Genomic DNA, 24,307 nt, shown 5'->3' on the forward strand with positions numbered 1-24,307 from the left:
CCTCCAATTCTGCACCCTTGTGAATTTCTAGTTCTAATTGCTGCATCATCAATGGCCATCACTTGAATTGCTGGGGTCCCAAATGGTGGAATTCTCCCTTGAGTCGCTCTCCCACTTTCTACCTCACTTTCCTCCTTGAGGAGACTCTTTAAAATTTTGATCAAGCTTTTGGCTTGTTCTAATTGCTTGCATCTAACTTGGTGTTGTACTTTGATCATATTCCTGTCAGCCACCTTGCATTACGTTGTTTATTTTATAGTGCCATATTAATATAAGTAGCTGTTGTTCAGAGTTCACGCAAAATCCTGGGTTCTACTATATTAAATTGATTCTGAAGGACTCTCGGAAGTACCATCTGCATTTAACACCTCTCTGAAAGAGTTATCACTGAGTTCTGTTTACCTGCCATTTTACATTTTTATCTCTCAAATATTTAGTCCCATTTGTAAAACCTATGAGGAGCCGTGTTCTTCTTACAGGCAATAGTAAGACAATGTAGATTGTTGTTCAGTGAGCTTTGCCTGAAACACAGCTATAATTTGTCTCTGTCATTGGCTAGAGTGGAAAATTAGCTTGGTCTGTAATCCTTTAGATTAAAATGAATAATATCAAAATGAACGTGAAATCTTGAATCAGATTTAGCTTTCTTTGGGTTCAGCTGATTCCAGGAGCCCGTGTTTGTCAGTGCAGGTCTTTGGTCTGAGCTGAGCTTTCAAGTTGTATTGAAAAGGCCACCTATGTGTGGAACAGCAGGAGATGGGGAACATACTAAACGAGTATTTTGCATCAATATTTATTGTGGAGAAGGATATGAAAGATATAGAACATGGGGAAATAAATAGCAACATCTTGAAAAATGTCCATATTGCAGAGGTGGTGGTGCTGGACGTCTTAAAACACATAAAGGTAGATAAATCCCCAGGACCTGATCAGGTGTACCCTGGAATTGTGGGAAGCTAGGGAAGTGATTGCTGAGCCGCTTGCCGAGATATTTGTATCATTGATAGCCACAAGCGAAGTGCCAGAAGACTGGAGGTTGTTGAACGTGGTGCCACTGTTTAAGAAAGGTGGTAAGGAAAAGTCAGGGCAGTATAGACCGGTGAGCCTGACATCGATGGTGGGCAAGTTGTTGGACGGAATCCTGAGGGACAGGATTTACGTTTACTTGGAAAGGCAAGGACTAGGGATCGTCAACATGGTTATGTGTGTGGGAAATCATGCCTCACGCACTTGATTGAGTTTTTTGAAGAAGTATCAAAGAGGGCAGAGCAGTGGACTTGATCTATATGGACTTCAGTAAGTTGTTCGACAAGGTTCCTCATGGTAGACTTCAGCAAGGTTAGATCGCACGAGGTGCGGGGAGAACTAGGAAGGTAGAAGGCAGACGGTGGTGGTGAAGAGTTCTTCATGCTGGAGGTCTGTGACTGGCAGCGGATCAAGGATGGGTGCCAGATCTGCTGCTTTTCGTCACTTATATAAATGATTTGGATGTGAATATAGGAGGTATGGTTAGTAAGTTTGCAGACGACATCAAAATTGGAGGTGTAGTGGACAGCAAAGAAGTTTACCTCAGATGGGCCAATGGGCCGAGGAGTGGCAGATGGAATCTGATTTAGATAAACGTGAGGTGCTGAGTTTTGGAAAGGCAAATCAGGTAAGGTAAAGTCGTGGGGAGTTTTGCTGAACAAAGAGACGCTGGAGTGCAGGTTTATTGTTCCTTGAAAGTGGAGTCACAGGTAGATAGGATAGTGAAGAAGGTGTTTGGTATGCTTTCTATTATTGGTCAGTGCACTGAGTGTAGGAGTTGGGAGGTCATGATGCAGCTGTACAGGACATTGGTTAGGCCACTGTTGGAATACTGTGTGCACTTCTGGTCTCCCTGCTATAGGAAAGATATTGTGAAACTTGAAAGGGTTCTGAAATGATTTACAGGGATGTAGCCAGGGTTGGAGGGTTTGAGCTATTGGGAGAGGCTGAAAACGCTGGGGCTATTTTCCCTGGAGCTTCGGAGGCTGAGGGGTGGCCTTTGTAGGTGTCTCTAAAATCATGAGGGGCTTGAACAGGGTAAATAGCCAAGGTATTTTCCCTGGGATGGGGGAACCCAAAACTAGAGGCATAGATTGAAGATGAGAGTGGAAAGATTGAAAAGAGACCTAAGGGGCAACTTTTTCACGCAGGGGTAGTGCATGTATGGAATGAGCTGCCAAATGAAGTGGTGGAGGCTGGTACAATTACAGCATTTAAAAAAGTATCTGGATGGATATATGAATCGGAAGGGTTTAGCGGTATATGGGCCAAATGTTGGCAAATGGGACTAGATTTATTTAGGATGTCTGGTTGGCATGGACGAGTTGGACCGAAGGCTCTGTTTCTGTGCCGTATATCTCTATGACTCTATGATAGAAGAAGATTACATTCAGTGAGGCTAGGTTAGGATTAGATGAGATGCCAGTGGTGGGAAATATGCTACCAACACTCACTTCTCAAGTTCACACCGTAAGTAGTTAGTGTCCATGGAACTATATTCTTGTAAGCCAATGCCTTGGGAGAAAATTCAGTGGGGTGGTATTGGTTAGGGTAGAAATTTGAAGCCTGAGCTCTTGAGGTTTGAAAAACAGTAAATATTTCAACATGTTTGTTTCAGACAAAGAAAGCCTGATCACAGACAGTGGGAAGCTACACACTCTTGACATCCTCCTAACACGGCTAAAAGCCCAGGGCCATCGTGTGCTCATTTATTCCCAGATGACACGTATGATCGATCTGCTAGAGGTAAGGAGTGATCTGGTCCTTAATCAATAAGCTGTTATTTCAAATTGCAGAAGGAAATACTTGCTAGAACTGTGACACAAATGATGCTTTTCTTCCTTAGGTTTTAGTTTGGTGATTGCATCTTCTAAACTCAGTTGTTGTGCAGAGAACCGTTGAAGTCAAAGATCTGTCCATGCAGAATTTTACATTTGTTATAAATTCACTGGCTATTGCCTTGCGTGTGAGCCTCAATTTTCAAACAGTAGTCACTTCTGAACTGTTCGTTTTTGGGATGGCTATTCCTTTTGGATTTGGAGTGACTCTTTCTTCCAAGCCCGAGTAATTTTCTATGCATGGTAATAAATTGATTGTTGGAAACAAAATCTCATGAGAGCAGACATATCACAAATCTTAGAAAGGCAATTTGGGAAATCTCAGCAGAGACTGTTTCAACTGTCTGAAAGAAAAGAGAGATGTTGTGTGCCAGAAGAGTATTATCTGCAAAAGAGTTAGTTCTTAGATGCATATGCAGCTTACGTAACTTCACCCGAGTGCATCCTTTACCTAAAAGTGAGCTGACACTCAGCTCAAAGACAGGCTTGCACTTGAGTCTATATACTAGGATCTCCACTTGTAGTGCACACGTACTGTGCATCTATCCCTCATAACCTCCCTCCTTCTCACATTCTTATTCACAGTTGGATCAGTGATGGACATTAGGAAAAGTTGTTATAATTGGCTTTGGGTGCACAGATCAGTACAGGTTTAGTCTTGTTTAATTAAGTAACAAGATAATTGGTGCATGTATATGCATTTTTAATGACTTGGATCCCAGGTCTTTTGATTTAATTTATTATTGTCACATGTACCGAAGTGAAAAGTTTTGTTTTGCTTGCAGTACAGGCAGATCATAACAATTAAAGATCATGGGTGATTGAACAGACCAAGGAATACAAAGTTACAGGTGCAAGGAAAGGGCACAAAAAGCAAGATCAGCATTAGATTTGAAATTTGAGAGTTTCATTCGGAAGTCTAATAGCAGCAGGGAAGAAGCTGTTCTTGTATCTGTTGGTACGTGTGTTTAAGCTTTTGTATCTTCTGCCTGACGGAAGAGGCTGGAAGAGATTATGAATGGGCTAGGAGGGGTCTTTTGGCTGCCTCTTCAAGGTATCAAGAAGTGTAGATGGAGTCAATGGATAGCATGCATGATGGTCTAGGCTGTGTTCATAACTTGCTGGGCAGAGCAGTTGCCATACCAAGCCGTGATGTATCCAGATAGAATGCTTTCTATGGTGCATTTATAAAAGTTTGGTGAGAGTCCTTATGGACATGCCGAATTTCTTTAGCCTCCTGCAGAAGAAGAGGTGTCGTTATGCCACCTTGACTGTCGCATCAGTATGGGTGGTCCAGGACGGATTGGTAATTGTCACTCATAGGAACTTGACGGTCTCAACCATCTCCACCTCAGTTCCATTGATGTAGATGGGGACATGCCCTTTTTGCTGAAACGTACAGGGAGTACAGTAGGGGGCTGAGTACACATCCTTGTGGGGTACCGGTATTGAGGATTGTCGTGGAGAAGGTGCTGTTGACTATTTTTTACTGAAGTCCCGAAGTCAAGGATCCAGTTGCAGAGAGCAGAATTCTCTTCACCACATGGATAGCCAAGGCCTACAAAATATGGAGGGACTGATCTACCAGTCAAGACTGTTACGCATATAATGTGGATTGATGACACATTGCTTAGTTTGGGCTAAATTTTTCCATATGGGTTGATTTTGGAGATGTAGAACGAAGTGGGAAAGGAGGCCCCCTCAGATACAGAGGAATGATGTGCCTTATGGATCTGTGCTAGAAATTATTCTTTCCATTCATGGCTGGTTAGCTGCTAATAAACTAGTAGGCACAGGAAGAGCATGTAAGAGCTTGTAGCTGGATGTAGGGGTATATGACATAAAGGAAGCAGTTACAGTTTAATGCAGAACATTGTATAAATAAAAAAACTTCAACCAGTTTGTGCACAGCAAGCTTACACAAACAGCAATGTGATAATGACAAACTTATCGGCTTTTGAGAGCCTGAAGCTTTGTGATTTAAGAGGCAAGAGTGCTACCAACTGAGTCATGGCTCCCAGGGTTCTATTTTTTTTAACTGGTATGTTTTTCAGCACTGTGCTGGGACTTTGTTGCCAGTGCAAGTGGAGTTGAGGAGTATCGGATCAGCCATGATCTCATTGAATGGCAGAGCAGAATCAGTGATCTGAATGGCCTACTTAGACTCCTGTCTAATAGTCTTAAAAAAAATTGTATGAAGACTGAAGTTATTTGTCACAGAATGTGACGCAAGCCGGCATTCCGTGCACACTTAAAGTCCTACTGTATAGAAACGGACTCAGTCCCAGCAACATCCTTGTAAATCTTTCCTGCACCCTCTCAAGTTTGATGACATCCTTCCTATAGAAGGGTGACCAGTACTGTATGCAGTATTCCAGAGGTGGCCTCACCAATGTCCTGTACAGCCTCAATGTGATGTCCCAACTCCTGTACTCAGTGCACTGACTGACAAAGGCAAGTGAGGCAAACACTGCCTTTAGCGCCCCGACAGCCTATGACTCCACTTTGAAGGAACTATGCACCTGCACCACTAGGTCTCTTTGTTCAGCAACACTCCCAAGGGCCCTACCGTTAACTGTATAAGTCCTGCCCTGGCTTGCCTTATCAAAATGCAATACCTCCAATTTGTCTAAATTAAACTCTATCTGTTACTCCTCGACCTATCGGCCCATCCAGTCAAGGTCCATATGATAACCTTGACTGTCTGCTACACCACCTGTATTGGTGTTGTCTGCAAACTTACTGTGCCTCCTTTATTCTCATCCAAATCAACTTCATAATTCCCAACTTTCTTCTTTCACGTTTTGCACTATAACCTGTTTGCTTTTCCCTCCTGCTTCTCCAACTTTCCCTTATATGCACTAATTCTGTTCCCCACAACTGATACCTATGGTAGTAAGTGCCACATTCGTGGGTTGGTTAGCTCAGTTGGCTTTATGGCTAGCTTGAATTGTTGAATGATGCTAATAGCATGGGTTCAATTCTCGCAATTCTCATCACCATGAAGGATTCTCCTTCTCAACCTCTCCCCTTGCCTGAGGTGTGGAGAACTCTCTGATGAAAGCAGCTGTATGGCCCAGTGGGACTATGCAACTTTCTTTCTTAATGGATCATATTGATTTTATTGAATTTGAGCAGGTTCGAAGGTCCTACTCCTCTTCCTTACAGTTTTATTCTCACCTTTGATTAAAAATAGTTTCTCCTGCTGTGCCTGTTGGATATTTTGGTGAATGTCTTGCCTCACAAGTGGACACACGTTCTTTTCCATCAAAACAGTTTCATACTTTACAAAATCTCTATTAGATCATTTCTCAACTTCTGAGAAGAGGCCTGGTCTGTTTGTCCTTTCTTTTGATGGATATAATCTTGATTTATCATCAATCTTATAGAATCATAGAACCCCTACAGTGTAAAACAGGCCATTCAGCCCAATGGGTCCACACCAACCCTCCCAATTGCATCCTGCCCAGACCCATCCCCCTACCCTATCCCTGCATTTCCCTTGGCTAACCCACCTAGCCTGCACATCCCTAAGCACTATGGGCAATTTAGCCTGGCCAGTCCGCCATCTTTGGACTGTGGGAGGAAACTGGAGCACCCAGTTGCATGGTTTGCACCTCTCTAATGCCCTATATTCTTTTTATAATACGGTGTCCAGAACACTACACCATACTCCACTGTGGTCTAACCAAAACTCGTTAGCCTGACTCTCTACCTTTCTGTTCTATCCTTTTTGCCTGGCTTGCATTTTTCAATAGCCTTTCATTAACTTTTTGTCACTACTATAGTTGTAGTGATTTGTGTATTTCCATTCTCCCATTCTCATTTGTCGTCTACACCATTTGGTCTTACTTTTCCAATGTGACCTCTTTACCTTTCTTTTTGGCTAGCTGAGGTATTAAGATTTGTGAAAAGTTCATTTTCTAATTAAATGGTCATTCAAGATTTTTTTAAAATGTTTTGTACTTACTTGGATTCTTTCTCAACATTGGCAATTACTTCCCAAGTCGGTGCCATTTGCAAATTTAGAAATTGTGCTTTTCATTCCAGGCTCTGTTGACCTAAATTATGAATAACTGTGATTCTGGCACTATCCTTTTTAGAGGTCCCATTATACCCTTCTGACATGCCGAATTACTATCCTTCACCCCTTGTTTGCTGCTTTGTCTTGCAGCGTTTAGGTTGGAGGCATACCTGACACACAGGAAAATACTGGTTGTGTTGGTGGGCAGGCATCTCCGCTCCAGAACATCTCTGCAGGAGTTCTTTGTGGTAGTGTTCTCAGCCCAACCATCTTTAGCTGCTTCAGTGACCTTCCCTCCTTCAAAAGGTCAGAAGCGGGCACGCTCACCATTGATTCTTGATGTTTGTTACCGATGCTGAACATTGTTTACAAGTTGGTTACAGTAGTAGGCAGCTAAGGGGAGTTAAGGCCACTAGCACAGAATCAGAATCCCTAAGTGTGGAAACAGGCCATTCAGCCCAACAAGTCCGCACAGCCCCTCCGAAGAATATCCCACCCAGACCCATCCCCCTAACCCTGCATTTCTCATGCCCAATCCACCTAACCTGCACATCTTAGGACTGTGGGAGGAAACCAGAGCACCTGGCAGAAACCCACACAGACATGGGGAGCATGTGCAAACTCCACACAGGCAGTCACCCGAGGATGAAATCAAACCCAGGTCCGCTGCTGTGAAGCACCAGTGCTAACCACTGAGCCACCTGCAAATCAGCCAAGATCTTATTCAACGGTAGAGCAATCTTGATGGGCTGGTTGCCTAATTTTTGTTACTTCAGGTAATTTTATGGGGGAGGAAACATGGGAACACATTAAGGAAATTTGAGTTTTAAAAAAATCCATAAAATTAACACGTAAAGTGATCAAAATTTTAGATTCTACAACGTAAGTTCAATTCCTTCCTCGCCAGTATTTACAGAGCCTGACAAAAGAAGGTTTACAACAGGGTCTACTCATGGATAATGAAACAGAGCAGATGAGAAGTAGGGGAATAGCACAATATACAATGCTTTTAAAATAATTGAGGGCACAGCATAACAAAGACCAATTGTAACTGATGATAAAAAAGTTAACTCAGCCACAAATATATTCAATGATCCAGCCTCTACTCCTGTCTGGGAGAGAATTCCAGAGGCTAACAGTTCTCTCACAGAAAACATTCCTCCTCAATTCCAACTTAAATTGGAGGAGAATCCTTATGTTTGAACTCTGCCCCTAGTTCCCAAGGGGAATATTCTTTCAATGTCTACCTATGAAATTCACTCAGAATCTTAGGTTAAAAATTACGTCAAAGTCTCAAACTCTAATGAATACAACCTTTGCTTATATGACCACGTCAGCCCAGCAATCAGCCTAGTGAAATTTCTCACCAATGCCCTGTTCAATGAGAGCAAGACTTCCCCACTTCTACCCTCCCATGCCCCTTGCAGTAAAGGCCAACACTCCATTTGCTTTCCTAATTACTTGCTGTACCTGCAGGCTAACTTTGTGGTTCGTGTATACTGCCACCCGGACCCTTCTTCACTTCAACATCTCTCCGTTTAAATTCTATTCTATTTTATTCCTCCTACCAAAGCTGGACAGCCTCACAATTTCCCACATTAAATGCCATCTACTAATTTTGATGACTTGCTTAATTCACCTGTATCATTTGCAGAGTGAAAGGAATACAAAACAATTGTTTTGCTCTCTTCTCTATCTTTTTGCTATCAACAATATGGCTGCAATACAGTCTGTCCCTTTTTCCAGGTCATTGATAGCCGAGGCCCCTGTGTTGATCGCTGTGGCACCCCACTAGTTTATGGTTTGCCAACTTGAAAATGATCCATGAATCTTAATATTTTGTTTCCTGTCAGTTAACCAATCGTTTGTCCATGCCAGTATATTATCCCAATTACTACGTGAGTTCTTAACTTGTGCAGTAACCTTTTATGTGTTACTAAATGACTTTTGAAATCCATTCACAATATATGGCCCCTTTTATTCACCTTCCTTGTTATATCCTCAAAGATGTGTAATAATTTTGTCACTGTTTCCCTCTCAAAAGCTTGTTGGTTGGACCTGATAGTATGATTTGCTAAATATCTACATGTCTTTCCACTGCCTCCTTGATAATGCATTCTAGTGTTTTTCCTCAATGACTTGTCAGACTAATTGGCCTGTAGTTTTCTGCTTTCTGTCTCCCTCCTTTCTTGAATGGTCGTTTGACATGAGTAGCTTTCCAATTCACTGGAACCTTTCCAAAATCAAGTGAATTTTAAAAGATTACAAGCAATGCATCCACAATCTCTGTAGCCGCCTTTTTTAACACCCTAAGATGCAAGTCAGGAGACTGGTCAGCCTCAAGTCACATAAGTTTTCCGAGTACTACTTACCTAATGACCAAGCATGAATTAAGTTCCTCTCATTTTCTTTTCTATTATTCTTGGGATCCTCTGTGGGATTTTCTACTTAGTATCTGTCTTCAATGTGTTTGTTCAGTCTGTTCTTTCCCATTCTTTGTTTCCCATTATTAATCTCCCTGTTCTCTGACTCTGAGGCATCCGTGATTACTTTAAATACTCTTTTATATACTTGTAGGACTTTGCTGTCTGTTTTTTGTTTCTTGCTAGTTTTCGATCATTCTCCAGTTTTTCCTTTTTTATTTAATTTCCTTTGTCAGTTTAAAGCTTTTCCAATTCTCTGGCCTGCTACTAATCTGTGCAGCTTTGCACGTTTCTTTTAACTTGAGTAATCCTTAAATTCCTTAATTAACTGCAGATTATACATGCCTCTCTTTTAGTCTCTCTTTCACAGTTGAATATATTCTTGATTGGAGTAATGTCTTAAATATCTGCCAATGCTTCTTTCCTGTCTAACTTATTTTACCATTTCATTTTACCAACTCTGCCTTTTGAGTTTTTGAAGACAATTACAAGGATTTACACTAGTTTCAGATCATAATTTTTTTAAAAAACCTTCACACTGAATGTGAAATTCTCTTATGATTACTCTTGCCTAGAGGATTCTTTACTGTGGGGTCATAATTAATTAATTTTGTTTCACTGCATATTACTGGACCTAAGTAGCCTATTCACTGGATTGTTTGAGAATGTGGTGTTCTGAGCAACTCTCACCATTTATGTTCCCTCTCTAGCAGCTTTTTAGAAGGTGGTGGTGAACTGAGCTCACCCTCCACACTATCTTTGCCAATTGAATAAAATCTCCCACAGTTATTGCAGGGCCTTTGGTCTTACGTCCCATGTTATTTCTTGGTTTACTGTAGGGCAATATAAATCTACTGTTGTGACACCAAGAAATTCGTTCCACCTGCCATTTCTTTACTTGGTTGTTTCTTAACTTCACCTGAACTGATTCTGCATTTTTATCCTCCCAACCAAGATGATTTCTCACCAATGTACTCCCGTCCAAAACTTATTCAAAAGAACTACCCCGTCTCTCTTTTCTTTCCTATCTTCCTCCTTCCAAAATGTCAGCTACTCTTGAATGTTCAGGTTCCAGCTGTGGTTACTTTGCAACCATTTCTCTGTAATAGCTATTATCACACAATTATTTATTTGTCTTTGTTCTGTCAATTCACCCATCTTGTTATGAAAGCTATGAGAATTCAAATAAAGAGCTTTTATTTCTCTTTTTTTAAACCATTATTCTCTACGCTCACCTTACCTACAACAATTACCCTGATTGCTAGCTTACACTATTGTCTCATCTTTTCAGTTTACCAAGTTTAGCCTCACTTGAATCCTCACCACTGCAGTTCACGTCCACTGTACAGCCATGGTTGTATGATTTGTCAGTACACTGGTCTGAGGGAGGCTTCAGTGAAGACTGTTCTAGTAGCAGTACTGTTCAGTACTGGTGACAGTGGCACATATGTTGCAATCCATTTGTACCATATCAATCTCTGATCTTATTCACCCTCTGCCAATTTGCTTGTAGCTCAGGTAGTAATCCAGAGATTATGACTTTGACTCTTTTTTAGCATCTAGCCGTTCGTTCGCCCTCTATAGGAACTCTTTATTAGCCGTGCATATGTTACTGGTACCCACGTGAATCACAAGAACTGGGTCCTTCCTGTACCACTCCCAAGTTGTTCTCCTGCATTTCTCCACACAAGAATGCCTGTTAAACAGTTGAAAGCGCTAAAGCTCCTCGTTGTTTCTGGATCACCAGACCTGCCTCAGTTACATTTCAGACCCTCCTGTCAGTGATCATGGACCAAATCTAAACGAGTGTGACAACCTCTGTGAACGGGTAATTTTCCTCATCCTGATGCATTGTAGTATCTGAAGTTCGGACCCAGCTGAAATTCTGAGCCAAGTTCCTCAATCTTCAGACACAAAAAATGTGTTTGCTACATATCTGATAGGTGTACACCATATCCACATGCTACACCAGCTACGCATGACACATCTTCCCATCTGTTTTCTGAAGTTTGAAAAGTTTTGAATAGCATTTTGATTACCCATAATTATAACATAATATGTAACTAGTTACAGTATAGATTACTTAGAGGCCTTCAGTGTATTATTGTCTCCAGGTTAGGTATCTTGGGATGAGGGGGCATAAAACTCTCAATCACCTTCCTGCACACCACGTTACTACTTCCAGGCTTCAGCTGTCTAGTCTCACTCTCTTTGGCTCCCTCTCTTGAGCTGCTTCTTTTTGCAAAGGTCACAACATCACCTTTATCCTTACTCCACCCAATTCTCAGATTTAGGGACCCTATTTTGCCGCGCTCAGTCTCCAGTTGCCACTTATGTGTGACTTATTTTGTGCATCTGTCAAACTTCCTTCATTTAAAGTTGCTCAACATCTAATGTGTTGAGTCAGCCACTGCTGGTAAGAGAACTAGTTTAAACTAGTCACTGCAGCTGCCTATTCACTATTACATGGTCTCTCAACTACCTCTGTTAGTGTGATTGGTCCTTTGTATTTTACCTCTATCCACATGGATTTTATTTGTGGCTCACTGATAGCTATCACTTAATTCTACAGAGTGTGTTATCTCAAATAAATAGAGCTATGCCAACTCCCTTTCCCTCTTGCCATCTTTTCTAAGTACATTATTCCCTGCAGTGTTTTATTCCCAGTTCTGATATTCCTGTAATAAAAACGAAGTGCTGGAGAAATTCAGCAGCATCTGTGGAGAAAAAAAAAGTTAACATTTCAAGCCCGATGGGTTCTGAGCAAAAGTCATTGGATTTGAAACGTTAGTTCTGTTTCTTTGCTGAATGTCTCAAGCACTTTATGTTTTTATTTCAATTTTTCACCATCCATAGTATTTTGTTTTTAGGTGATCTTTCTGTATGTTGTATTCATGGCTCTATAATCTGTACCATATCAGAATCCTCAAAACTTATTGTTGCCTCCAGTCCTGTTGATTCATTACAGACAAAAATAGCAATAATGTTTTTCTTTGATCTGTAGTATTTACTTGTTTATCATTGGGGTCAATACTTCTGACAAATCTGAAAAATAGATCTCATTTAACTGGCAAATAGGTTAGACCTCTTAATTTTATCATCATTCTTTTGGTTTACAAATTGTTATTCATCCCATTATAAAGGAAAAGATGAAATCTTTTATTTGGTGTTTGGTGATACTGATACCCTCAAGATAAATGAAATAATATTTGCAAAGAGTGGGTAAATTTCACATGGTTGAGCAGCTCATAATAAAAAAACCATGGAATACACTGTCATGTGACCAAATCTACAAGAATGCATCAAATCTGAATTGACCCATCTGACTTCCACTTGGCCGCCTGCTCCCTATATATGAACATATAACTTAAGAGCAGGAATAGGCCATTTGGCACTTTGAGCCTGCTCAACCACTTGATAAGATCATGACTGATCTGATTAAGGCCTCAACTCCGTTCTGACCACCTCTGTTTAACACCGCCTTAGAAGTATTCAATTATAACCCAGCCTCCTCCACTCTCGAGGGAAGAGAATTCTAAAGACCAACAACCCACTGAGAGAAAAGAATTTGATTCAGTTTAAATCTGATATGAACTCCAAGCTCAATTCCTACCTACTAAGTCACTTGAGCCTTACCATTCTGCTCATTTTCTTCAATTTCTACTTTCTGCAGAATGGCCTCTGCATACGTTTCCTCTCCCTTCCACAACCTGTTCACACTCTCCACCCCTCTTTGCACATATTGGCCTGTTTGCTCTCTCCACCCATATCCCTAGGATCCTGCTCATTGTCCATCCTAAGCTGCATACTCACACCAAAACCCCCAGCACGCCAGCCACCCGCCAGACCTTGTTTTCCTGCCTCTCTGCTTTGCCTCTCTACTCAACTGAACTGAATATTCTCAGACTTTATTATGAATGAATTGTTGGCTCCCTTTCAAGGCAAGTTGCTTAAGCCTTTACGAAGTGTGTAAGCTTGCTTATCTGTTTTTATGCTGTATGTGACCGTACTTTGTTCCTGCTGTTTAATTAGTGATACCTGTTAACTGACTGCTTGTTTCTGCTTATTAGCATACATTACCTGCTTTCAATTGACTTTGTGATATCAGAAACAAGCCCCGTCCTGTCCTTTTCCTGGAAGGTTAACTGTATTCGAAACATTTCTGAATATGGGCTGTGGTTTGGCATTGTCCCAGTCTAACTAAAAATATTGAAATAGAGTCATAGAAATCTACAGCACAGAAAAAGAACCTTTAGCCCATCTTGGCCTGTGCTGGTCAAATCAACTACCTAACTACTCTCATCCCATTTTCCAGCACTTGGTTGACAGTCTTGTATACCTTGAGCACTACTAAATACTACTTCAGAGGGTTTCTGTCTCTACCATCCTTACAGTCAGTGAGTTCCGGATTCCCACTACCCTCTGGGTAAAAAACGTTTCTCCTCACAGCTAAACCTCTGTCTCTTAACTGAAATCTATTTCCCTGGTCCTTGATCCCTTCATCAGGAAGAAATGTTTCTTCCTGTCTACTCCATCTGTACCAATCTTAATTTTTATACATCTCAATCATGTCCCCCCTCAGTCTCCTCTGCTCCAGGGAAAACAATCCAGTCAGTCCAGTCTCTCTCTTTTTAGCTGAAACACTCCAGTCCCGACAACATCCTCTGCACCCTCTCCATTGCAATCACATCCCTCCATAATGTGGATTCTAGAGCTTTCCACAATACTCTAACCATGGCCTAGTCAACATTTTATTCTGTTCCAGCATAACCTCCTTGCTCTTAAACTTTATGCTTTGGCTAATACAGATAAGCATTCCATATGCTGCCTTAATCTACCTGTCCCACCACTACATATACACCTCTGATCCTCGGCGCTCCCCAGGCTCTTCCCTTTCGTCATGTATACCGTTGCCTTCTTTGTCCAGCCCAAGTGCATTGGCTCATGTTTATCCAATTTGAATTCCATTTGCCACTGGTCAGAGCATCTGACCAGCCCATCTATATCCTCCTGTAATCTGAAGCTATCCTCCTCACTATATTTACCCCCTCCAATTTTTAACAACATCTTCAAACTTGGTGATCAACCCTCTTACATTGAAGTCTAAATCATTTTTATAAGCCATAAACAGCAAGAGCCCCAACAGTGACCCCTGTGGGACACAGACTTCCAGTCAGAAAAACACCCCATAACTATCACCCTCTGATTGCTGTCACTCAGCCGATTATGGATTCAATTTGCCAGATTTCTTTGGATCCCATGGATTCTTACTTTGCTACCAGAATCCAATCCGGGACCTTATCATAAACTTTGTTAAAGCCCAAGGAACCTGCATCAAAAGCATTGCCTTTATCCTCGCACCTGGTCACCTCTTTGAAGAGACCTGACCTCCCCTTAACAAAACCATGGTGATTGTCCCTCATTAATCCCTGCCTCTCGAGTGCAGATTAGTTTTGTCCCTCATAATTGTTCCCCATAGTTTGCCCACCACCCAAGTGAGACTGACTGGCCTGTAGTTCCCTAGTTTATCCCTTGCTCCCTTCTCGAATAACAGTTTCACATTGGCTGTCATCCAGTACTCCGGCACCTTTCCTGTTGCCGGAGAGGAATTGAAAATTTTTGCAAGTTCCCCTGCTATTCCCTCCCTTGCCTCACTCAACAACCTGGGATACATTTCCTCTTGCTCTCTAAAGATTTATCTACTTTTAAGCATGCCAGTTCACTCAGAACTTCCTTTCTATCGATGCTAATTTCTTTAATTGTACCACAGACCTTCTCCCTGACTTGTATACCCGTATTATCCCTCTTATTAATAAATGCTGAAATATTTGTTTAGAATCCTACCTGTGTCTTCTGGCTCCGTGCACAAACTACTGCTGTAGTCCATATTAGACCCTACTGTTCCCCTCATTATAGGATTTTCCTTTATTTACCTGCCAGTATCTTTTCATATCCCCTTTTAGCTCTCCTAATCTCCTTTTTACACTCCCTCTTGCACGTTTTATTCTGCTCTCAGCTTTTTGCAGAATGCTGCTGTCTATTATTGTCAAAAGTCAGATTTTTTCTCAGATGAGCTTAGATCAACTCTGCATATTCAATATTTTATGACCTTTCTGAATATCACACTTTTCCTTTTCTCCTTCCCACAGTGCAGTTTCTCTTGTGTGTGAGCGTGTTTTTCAGTTGAAGTTGCTTTATAGATGAATTCTGTTTTAAAAAGAGCCAGAATCCTGTATCTTGATTGCAAGGACCTTTGGCTTTATATCTATCTTAAATTAGACATGTAATTCTGACACAACACAAGATTGATGTTGAATAGCTTATTTACTGAATGACTTCATTTGATGTTATTCTCTGACTGAGGCAATGCTAATGGGAAATCATTCTTTTGGATTTTGTCATTTGTACTTAATATGCATGTGGGTGACAAATCAAGTGACATGGGTGATTGCTCTCTCCCTTAGTCTGTATTAATCTCAATCTAATCGTAATTAACTTCTCCCCCCCACCCCCCCCAAATAAGTTCCAAACTAATCCTACTTCTTAATGCTTTCAACCCCCGCCTCTGACCTGTGTCAATAAATTTCAAACTAATGGCATTGCCCCAGTGATAATTCTGAAGGCTTGATCTCCAGAACTAGCCACACGTTTAGCCAAGCTTATACGTGAGAACTAAAATATTAGTATCTACATGACCAATGAGGAAAATTGTAAAGGGATGACCTGACCACGAAGTTCAGAACAAATCCAATTACTAGCTAGTCTCATTTTGATCTTCAGAGATGGAAGGTGCTGTGGAACTTGGGTATCGTCAGCCTTCCTGCTCCTCTGATGCTGCTTGGCCTGCTGTGTTCATCCAGCTCTACACCTTGTTATATCAATTACCTGTTCAGTTTGGATCAACTCCTGACCTCATTACAATCTTGGCCATAGGCAGAAGGTTTGAACTCAAAGTTGAGGTGCATTCCTTTGATGTTAAGGCAGCATTTGACCTGGTAAGATGGGAACCTGAGGAGAATGTTCCATGGATTGTAGTTCATGTACTCCTTCAATCATGTATAATGGCAGTGCTAAGTTGTATTCAAGATGTTATGCAGCAAATCTCCAAACCTGCATACCTCGACCCACCTACAAGAACAAGGGCAGCAGATATGTGGGAAAATCTTCACGTGCAAATTTCCCTCCAAGCCACAACACCACCCTGACTTGGGGCTATATTGCCATTCCTTCACTGTCACTGGATCAAAATCTTGGAACTCCCTTCCAGGAATAGTGGCATGCCTGTACCAGATGGACTGCAGAATTCATGGAAGGTGGCTTATCATCGCCACCTAAAGGGTAATTAGGGATAGGCAACAAATACTGGCCTTGACAAAAGAACCTGTATCTCTTGGAAAAATAAAAGTATTTTCCCCAACCCTGACATAATGTCTCAAATTTTTACAGTTGGCGGTTTTACAGTATCAACCATTCAATACACACACCCAAATGGATAGACAGTCAGGCAGACAGAGTGAGAGAGAGCGACACTGAGACCCAGGGAGAAAGAAAATATCTTGGCATTTTGATTCAGAGACAGTTGCATCTTTTTGGGGGAAACTGGACAAATATTTGGTGCAGGGGAAAATACAAGGTTGTGGGCAGAGTGTGGGGCAGTGAAAATCAGTATATGGGATTGTGTAGTTTCATTGGATTCTTATTGTGAAGTTATCTGTCTCCAATGCCTATCAAGTATTTATCCACAGGTAAACAATTTACATCCATGTTTTATATCCATATTTAACATCCATAAACACACAAATCCAGCTGACAGCTTCATCGTGCATATAATAATGCTGTTGTTCCATACTGTCATCAGCCTTTTCTTTCATTAAAAATATTACATTTGTTCTTGTTATATAACAAAACCAAAAGGTTCAGATGCTGGATATCTGAAATAAAAACAAATTGCTTGAGAAACTCAGGTCTGGCAGCATCTGTGAAGAGAAAGTGTTAATATTTTGAGTCTAGTGACACTTCTTCGAAATGTCAACCCTGTTTTTTCTTCGAAGGGTCACTGGACTCGAAACATTAACACTATTTTCTTGTCACATTTATTCTTACGTTATTGCAAAATAAGATTTTCTGTCCCCAAGCAGTAGCAGTATTTGCGGAACAGTTGCTGTGAAATTACTTGAATATTGCAGCTTCTTCATACCTTTTGAAAGTCTCAATAATAGCTGAAGTTTAAGTTTTTCTTCCACCATTTGTATTCTTAATCAGATTGGATTGTCACAATAAGAGTGCTCTGTAAATTATTCGATTTTATTCCTAAATGTATTACCAATCATGTTGAATGAGGCACATGGCAATTTAGTTAAAATAGGAAATAGTTCAAGAAAAGGAAATAGGAAAAGGTGCTGTTGAAGAATCCTTGTGACTACTACAGTGCATCTTGCAGATGTCACACACTGTTGTCACAGGAACTCAAACCAGTAGATTGATGATTGACTCCTCTATTCTTTCTGCATCTTTGTGGGCAGGGCGCCATGTGGGGCAAGGTCCTTTGAGCAGACACGGCGCCTGTGTGGACAGATATGATTCTATTGAACAGTGAAGCAGGCTCAAGGGGTTGAATGGCCTACTCCCGTTCCCATTTCTTGTGGCCTTTATAAGGCTATCATGTCCATACCAGTCAAAAAGATCTAACTACAATGATTCCATTCTCCAACTTTTGGTCCAAAGCCCCAGAGGCCATGGCAACACAAGTGAATATTAAGTACTGCTTAAATGTCGTGAGCATTTCTGACTGGGCCACCTTTTCAGGCAGTGTGTTCCAGACACCCACCACCCTCTCAGTGGAAAAAAAAATTCCTCAACTCTCCTGTTAGATTTAGTGACTTTCTATCCACCCTATCTATTCCCTTCCAACCTATTCACTTCTATCGGGCCCCTCTCAACCTCCACTGCTCCTAGAAAAACACTCCACCCTGTCATATCTTCCCTCATAGCTCAAACTCTTCAGGCCAGGCATTAAACTTCCTCTGCAATCTCTCTGGATCCACCATATCCTCCCCATAATATAGTGACCATATCTGCATGCAGTATTCCAGTTGGGGCCTAACCAGCATTTTGAACAGTTCCAAAATAACAATCTTGCTGTTATTCCCTGCCTTTGCTAATAAATGCAACTAAAGGGGATCCTGTCTCTTTAAGCTGCCAATTAATTATTCAGTTTGATGCTGTGTTGAGCAAGCAAGTGAGAAAAGGATCTGGTTCAGCAAGTGAGTGAGTAGAGAAACTGGTTCACGTTGCTGCTGGAAATGCAGTGTCAGCTTGTGTCAAAACACAGCAACAATCTAGAAAATCAGTAAACTAAGGAAAGCATCAGCTGTTTTAGGGTCAGTTCTCATTAGGCAGGTGCATGCTTGCAAACAACAGAGTTGGAATAGCTACAATTTAGCAAAAGCAGTTCAGCAAGAGTACGAGGAAAGGCGGTAAAGCACAGGCCTGGGCAGGATCATTCAGTAAGCAGGCTGTAGCTTTTGGCCAAAAGTCCACTTGGCATGATTAGTACCCTGGAAAAATGTCCGATGTGCCCAGGAATCAGTATCACTTTTTCAATTAGTCTAGCCCCCTACTCCCCCGCCCCCCCAGTCTGGAGGCTGAGCAACTCCTACAGCATAAATAAGATTGCGACTATGTATAGTATAATGAGACTGCCAAAAACAGTCCAAGCTGAAACATCAAACAGTTGCTAGACCGCACTGCCATACTCACTCAGGTGAAGGTTCAATGTAGAAAGAAAGCAAACCCTGATGAGCAAACAGCAGGCTGCTGAAAGTAATGTGCAGGCATATAAGGCAATGTGTTTTGCCAAATGCACATAAGACCACTGATATCTCTGACTGGGTGACACAGAGCTTGTGCTGTGTAGGAGAGTGCATTTTTTTTTAAATTAACTTGTAGGACATGGGCATCATTGGTTGAACAGCATTTATTTTGCCCTGGAAGGTAGTGCTTAGCTGCCTTCTTGAACCACTGCAGTCTGTGTGCTGTGGGTAGATCCATAATGCTGTTAGGGACAGAATTTTGTAGGGGGAGTAATTAAACAAAATATGGCAATTATGTTAAAGTGCTCTATGTTCGCAGCTTTGGGGCCGCAGTTCAGCTCTTAATGCCCATGGTGAGCATGAATCTGTCTCATAGTGTTACTACAATATTAACTTGCATTTATAGAACATCTTTAATGTATTAAAATGTGGCAGGGTGCATATTCAAACAAAAATTCTCACCAAAGACATTTAACAATCATGGCTTAATTGGTAGCACTTCTGGCTCTGAGTAAAGCTTGTGGGTTCAAATCCCATTTCAGAGACTTGAGAACAGAAACTCGGCTGACACTGCACTGTGGTACTGTGAGGGATTGTTCCGCAAATGAAAAATAAAAGTGATCCCCAGTCTGCACCCACAGATGTAAATGTTACCAACACAATATTTTAAATAAGAACAACTAAGTTTTGCCAGTGACCTGACTAACATTTAATCCTCAATCAACATTACTTGTCATTGAGGGCTTAAGTTGTGGATAAATTTGCTGCTGCGTTTCATTGGCTGCAGAGCAGTTTGGAAGGTTGAGTGGTATTCTAGAAATGCAGGTTTGTAATTAGTAGAAGTGATCCATAACTTTCTCAAACTCCTGTTTTAAAAATCCTCTTTAAAAAAGCTGTAAAGGAGTTGAAGAGGTTTAGGGAAAAACTTTCATTGCTTCAATCTTCAAGATCTGAAGGCACAGCCACTCGTGTCTGAACAAAGATCTTGGGGATTGACCAAGCGGTCAGAGTTGGAGGAACACAGATCTGTGAGGGTTGTAGGGCTGAGGAGGATTACAGTGAATCTTCTGTCAAACAGGTCATTGACAAACCCACTTGTGTACTGAAATTACCACCAAAATGCATGTGTTCATGTAAACACAGTTTGTCTGGTCTATGCAATGGGTGATTTAATGTTTGAAGAACATTTATTTTTGTTTTTCTCACTTTACCTAGTTGGATTTAGTCCCCTATTTCAATGGGAGCGAGTTGAATGTCAATGAGAAGCTTTCCCAGTGACTGGATTTCGGTGGGGGTTAAAAATATCAACATTACATGAGGATGAAATATTTGACCCACTTTGTTTTTAAAGAAAAATCAGATGTGTCCGAAGTGTCTTAAATATAATTGACCTGTATCCATCCTAGCCTTACTGTTTTGGAGCCTTGCTGTTTGTCAACAGGCCAAAAGTGGGGAGGGAAAAGGTTAAGATTCACACTGTACCAACAGTGTCAAAGAATGTAGTCTTGCTCGTTTGCCTGACCCACAGGAAAAGAAACATACAGATTATCAGATGCACATCCCTGTTTCAACAAATACATCACTATGGGTGAACCTGTACATCAAAGAGTTGTTGGTTACTGATGAGCACACAAATTGAGTTTGAGATCACAACCAGACCAGCCAGATTTTATTGATGGGCACAGCAGGTTCAAAGGGCCAAATGGCCTAATCCTGCTCCTAAATACTCTGTTTCTCTGACTACTTTAGTATCTTCACCTTATGTCAGCAATTTGCTGACCATTGCCGGGGTGCACTTCGAGACCAGCAATCCTTGAGTATATCTCAAAGTGTCAGTGTTCCTAGGCTTTGGAGTGAACTTGACCATATACTTACAGATCAGTCATGATCTTATTGAATGACAGCGCAGATTTGAAGGACTAAGCAGCCTACTGCTGTTCCTTTTCCTTGTCCTTGTCCATGTGCTTTTGCCACAAGTGGATTCACTGTTTTGCAGTTGTCACTGTGCTTGAGATCAGCTGACTGAGCACAGATTAGGGTTCAAACCCTAGTCTACAAGGAGACATGGAACAGTCAGCCTTTAACAGACAGCAAAAATAATGCAAACTGTCCTGAGGTTTTTCTGTGCTGTATATCCATTTTATCTCTGGTTTTATTTAAACATTTCTCAAGACCAAATGCACATGCAGGTTTCCACTTTACGCAATCATAATGACTTTCAGCATCTGTGAAAGGGATTTCCTGTCAGTGACTTAATGTGACCTGTTATGGAGAGTACAGTTCTATTCATGAGGCACATTATTTGAAACAGCAAGTTTGTGGGGGGGAGAGATTGCGTACAGTTTGGAAATTCAAACTGAGTTAATTTAAATGGGGGGGGGTGTGGTTTGGATTCTCTTCACTCTCCCCGCCCCTTCAATAAAATAAGTACTTAGCCTTTTTTGGTGTTACGCTGACTGCTAACAGTTCAGGCATTAGATTGTTGTTTCTGAGATGCAAGTGTTATATATTTCACAAGAAACACAGGATGTTCAGTCCTGACTAAGAAAACAAATAGGGGTTTGGGAGTGGGCCCTGTTCTGGGAGTGTTCTGCCAGTTTCAAGCACCATTTAACCATGCCCTGCTGTGTTACTGCAGGTCTCTTCAGCAGCCAATAATCAATTAACCCTTCAATCGCCAACAACTCCGGAGAATAGCTCCCATCCTAATGGTGGCTGGTTTCAACTATGCAGTACCTTGTGAAATAAAGACTGACTTGCTGTTAAGTGCTGGAACTATAAAGAGCTGTTTTAGTACTCTTTTAGTTTTATAGAATTAATCACTTTTGTAACATAATACAGTATTTTATTCACAAATGCTTCCTCACCCCCATTTCTCAATCTTATCTGTTTTAATCCAAAACTTTTAACTCAACCTGTTTGCTGTCTAAACCATCATCCATTATACTTTCAAATCATTGACTGGGGCAAAATTAGTCTTTCTACTTCGTATTTACCATATTCCTTTCCTTGCCTCAAATCCTCCCATCCCCACCATTAACATTTCTACCACCATCACCTGAATTCAATTGCAAAAGGCTGTTTCTCCGGCAGATTGGAACCAGGATTTGGAAGCTCAGGTCAATGATAGACGTGGTCATTTTAGAATAGGGCAACAGCAATAGCACCAGGAGCCAAATCACCAAGCAAGGAATGCTCCCCATGGTGCTTGAGGAATTAGTTCTGCAGAAGACACTGAGTCTGCATGGTCCACCTGTTGGAAGGTATTTGGGGTGTAGGTTTTTCTGGCATGACTTGAGCACGTCTGTCAGGTAAAACTAAGGCTTAGAAAGCATAAGTGGCACCTGTCAAATATGGTTAAAGTACCCCTGAGATTCTCCTTCATTTCCCCAGGTTTATGTACAGAGCTCACTCATGAGGTTTTAAAAATAATAAGGATTAGGACTAGACCATTAAGCCTGCTTTGCCATTCATTAAGATCATAGCTGATCTCATTAGGTCTCAATTACACTTTCCTGCCAGTCCCCCATAATTTTCAACTTCTGTCAATTTAAAACAAAATTCAGCTCACTTAACCTTGAATATCATTTAGGTCCTAACCTCCTCGGCTGTCTATGTAACAATTCCAAAGACTAATGACCTTTTGAGAGAAGAAATTCCACCTCATTCCTGTCTGATTGGGAGACCTTTAATTTTAAACTGTTCTCTCTAGTTGTCGATTTCTCCCACTAAGGAAACTTTCTGACAGCATTAACTTTGTCAAATCCCTGCAAAATTTTAACTTGGTTTTCACTCTGCTCTGCTTCCCCCAGATAATGTACCATTGTCACATGCATGCAAACATACACATGCACACCTGCACTGTTAGAGCCCCTTTTTCTAAACCACCTCCAGTGCCTTTGAATTCTTCTTAAATGTAGTGGCTAGAACGGTGTAAAATATTTCAGATGAAATTGAACTATTATTTTAAAAAGGCTCACCATAACGAACTTTCTTTTGTGTACATCTTGCTTGAATTTTTGATTATATAGGCCTATCAGTATTGCTGTCAGTTATGAATTCTGTTTTCCGTTCATTGATTCCCATGCTGAATGCTGTTTCAGGAGTACATGGTCTTCAGACAACATACTTACATGAGACTGGATGGCTCATCAAAAATATCTGAGAGACGGGACATGGTGGCAGACTTCCAGAGCAGGTAAGTGATAGACTGTGCACTGCTGTGCCCCAATCTACAAGAAGTCTGTAGTTGCTTTTCAAGAATATTGGACAAGTTTGATTTGCTTCCTTATTTCTTAAATCTTTATGGAGTGGGATATTGGCATAATCTTCCCTTGACCTTCTAAACAGGTCGCTATCTCAGTCTATATTAGTTTTTACCCATGTTCAACTACTTATTCAAATCGGGAAAAGATCAGGTTGTAATTTATTGTATTTTGTCCTGGATGTTGCGACTCTTAGAAGTATGGGTTGAGGTCTTTTTGAGCAGTTCATCATTAATCACCTCAGCTCTTATAGCTATTCTTCACTAACTCCAAACCTTCTTGGCCAGTTCTCCATACAAATCAACCCTTGCAACCAGGTACGCTAAAATTCCATTTTATCATGGATCGGATCTAATCCAAGCCTTAGTTCCACAGTACTGACTATTCTGTCGGTTCCATCAAAAATTCTAGTAGCTTGGGGCCTGTTGTTATGTTGGATTTGATGCCAGTTAGGCTAATTCCATCCTGGTCTAATTAAAGTCTTTTAATTCCTTCCACAACTTGCTGCTCACCACCATCCCCAATTTGAACGCACTTCCACCTTCCAAATAGCAATGGTATCGAATCAGGAGAGACTGGCTTCATAAATTGAAGATGGATGACAGAAACAGCATGAACTATCAAGATATGAGAGAAATTCTCTGCCAGTAGTTTTCACCCCTTGCCGCAATCTTGCAATGACGTTGGGATGGGTTTAAACTTTCATCTGGAATAATATGATGTAGCTCCAGCTCTGTAATGAAATCTTCAGGATGGTAAACCCTTCTTTCTTTCTGTCTGTCTTGCTCCCCACCCCACTTCTGTGCCATCACCTGAGTGAACAGTTGGAGAGTTGCACATGGGGTGAATAATGAATGAGAGATGTCACAAAGACTTAACCAGAAAGCTTTCGGTGGGATTTGAAATGCCAGTCAAGTTG

General features: G+C 41.2%; 1 long non-coding RNA gene across 1 annotated transcript; it reads left to right on the forward strand.

The window, feature by feature from the left end:
* The first annotated feature begins 2,644 nt into the window (after positions 1-2,644).
* On the forward strand, positions 2,645-24,049 carry LOC125481382. Its single transcript, XR_007261314.1, has 3 exons — positions 2,645-2,772; positions 23,227-23,321; positions 23,941-24,049. It is a non-coding gene; the product is annotated as an uncharacterized LOC125481382 (long non-coding RNA).
* Positions 24,050-24,307: the final 258 nt, after the last annotated feature.

This window comes from Rhincodon typus, unplaced genomic scaffold (genome assembly GCF_021869965.1).
Source record: "Rhincodon typus isolate 14 unplaced genomic scaffold, sRhiTyp1.1 hic_rhity00001936, whole genome shotgun sequence".
Lineage (NCBI taxonomy): Eukaryota > Metazoa > Chordata > Chondrichthyes > Orectolobiformes > Rhincodontidae > Rhincodon > Rhincodon typus.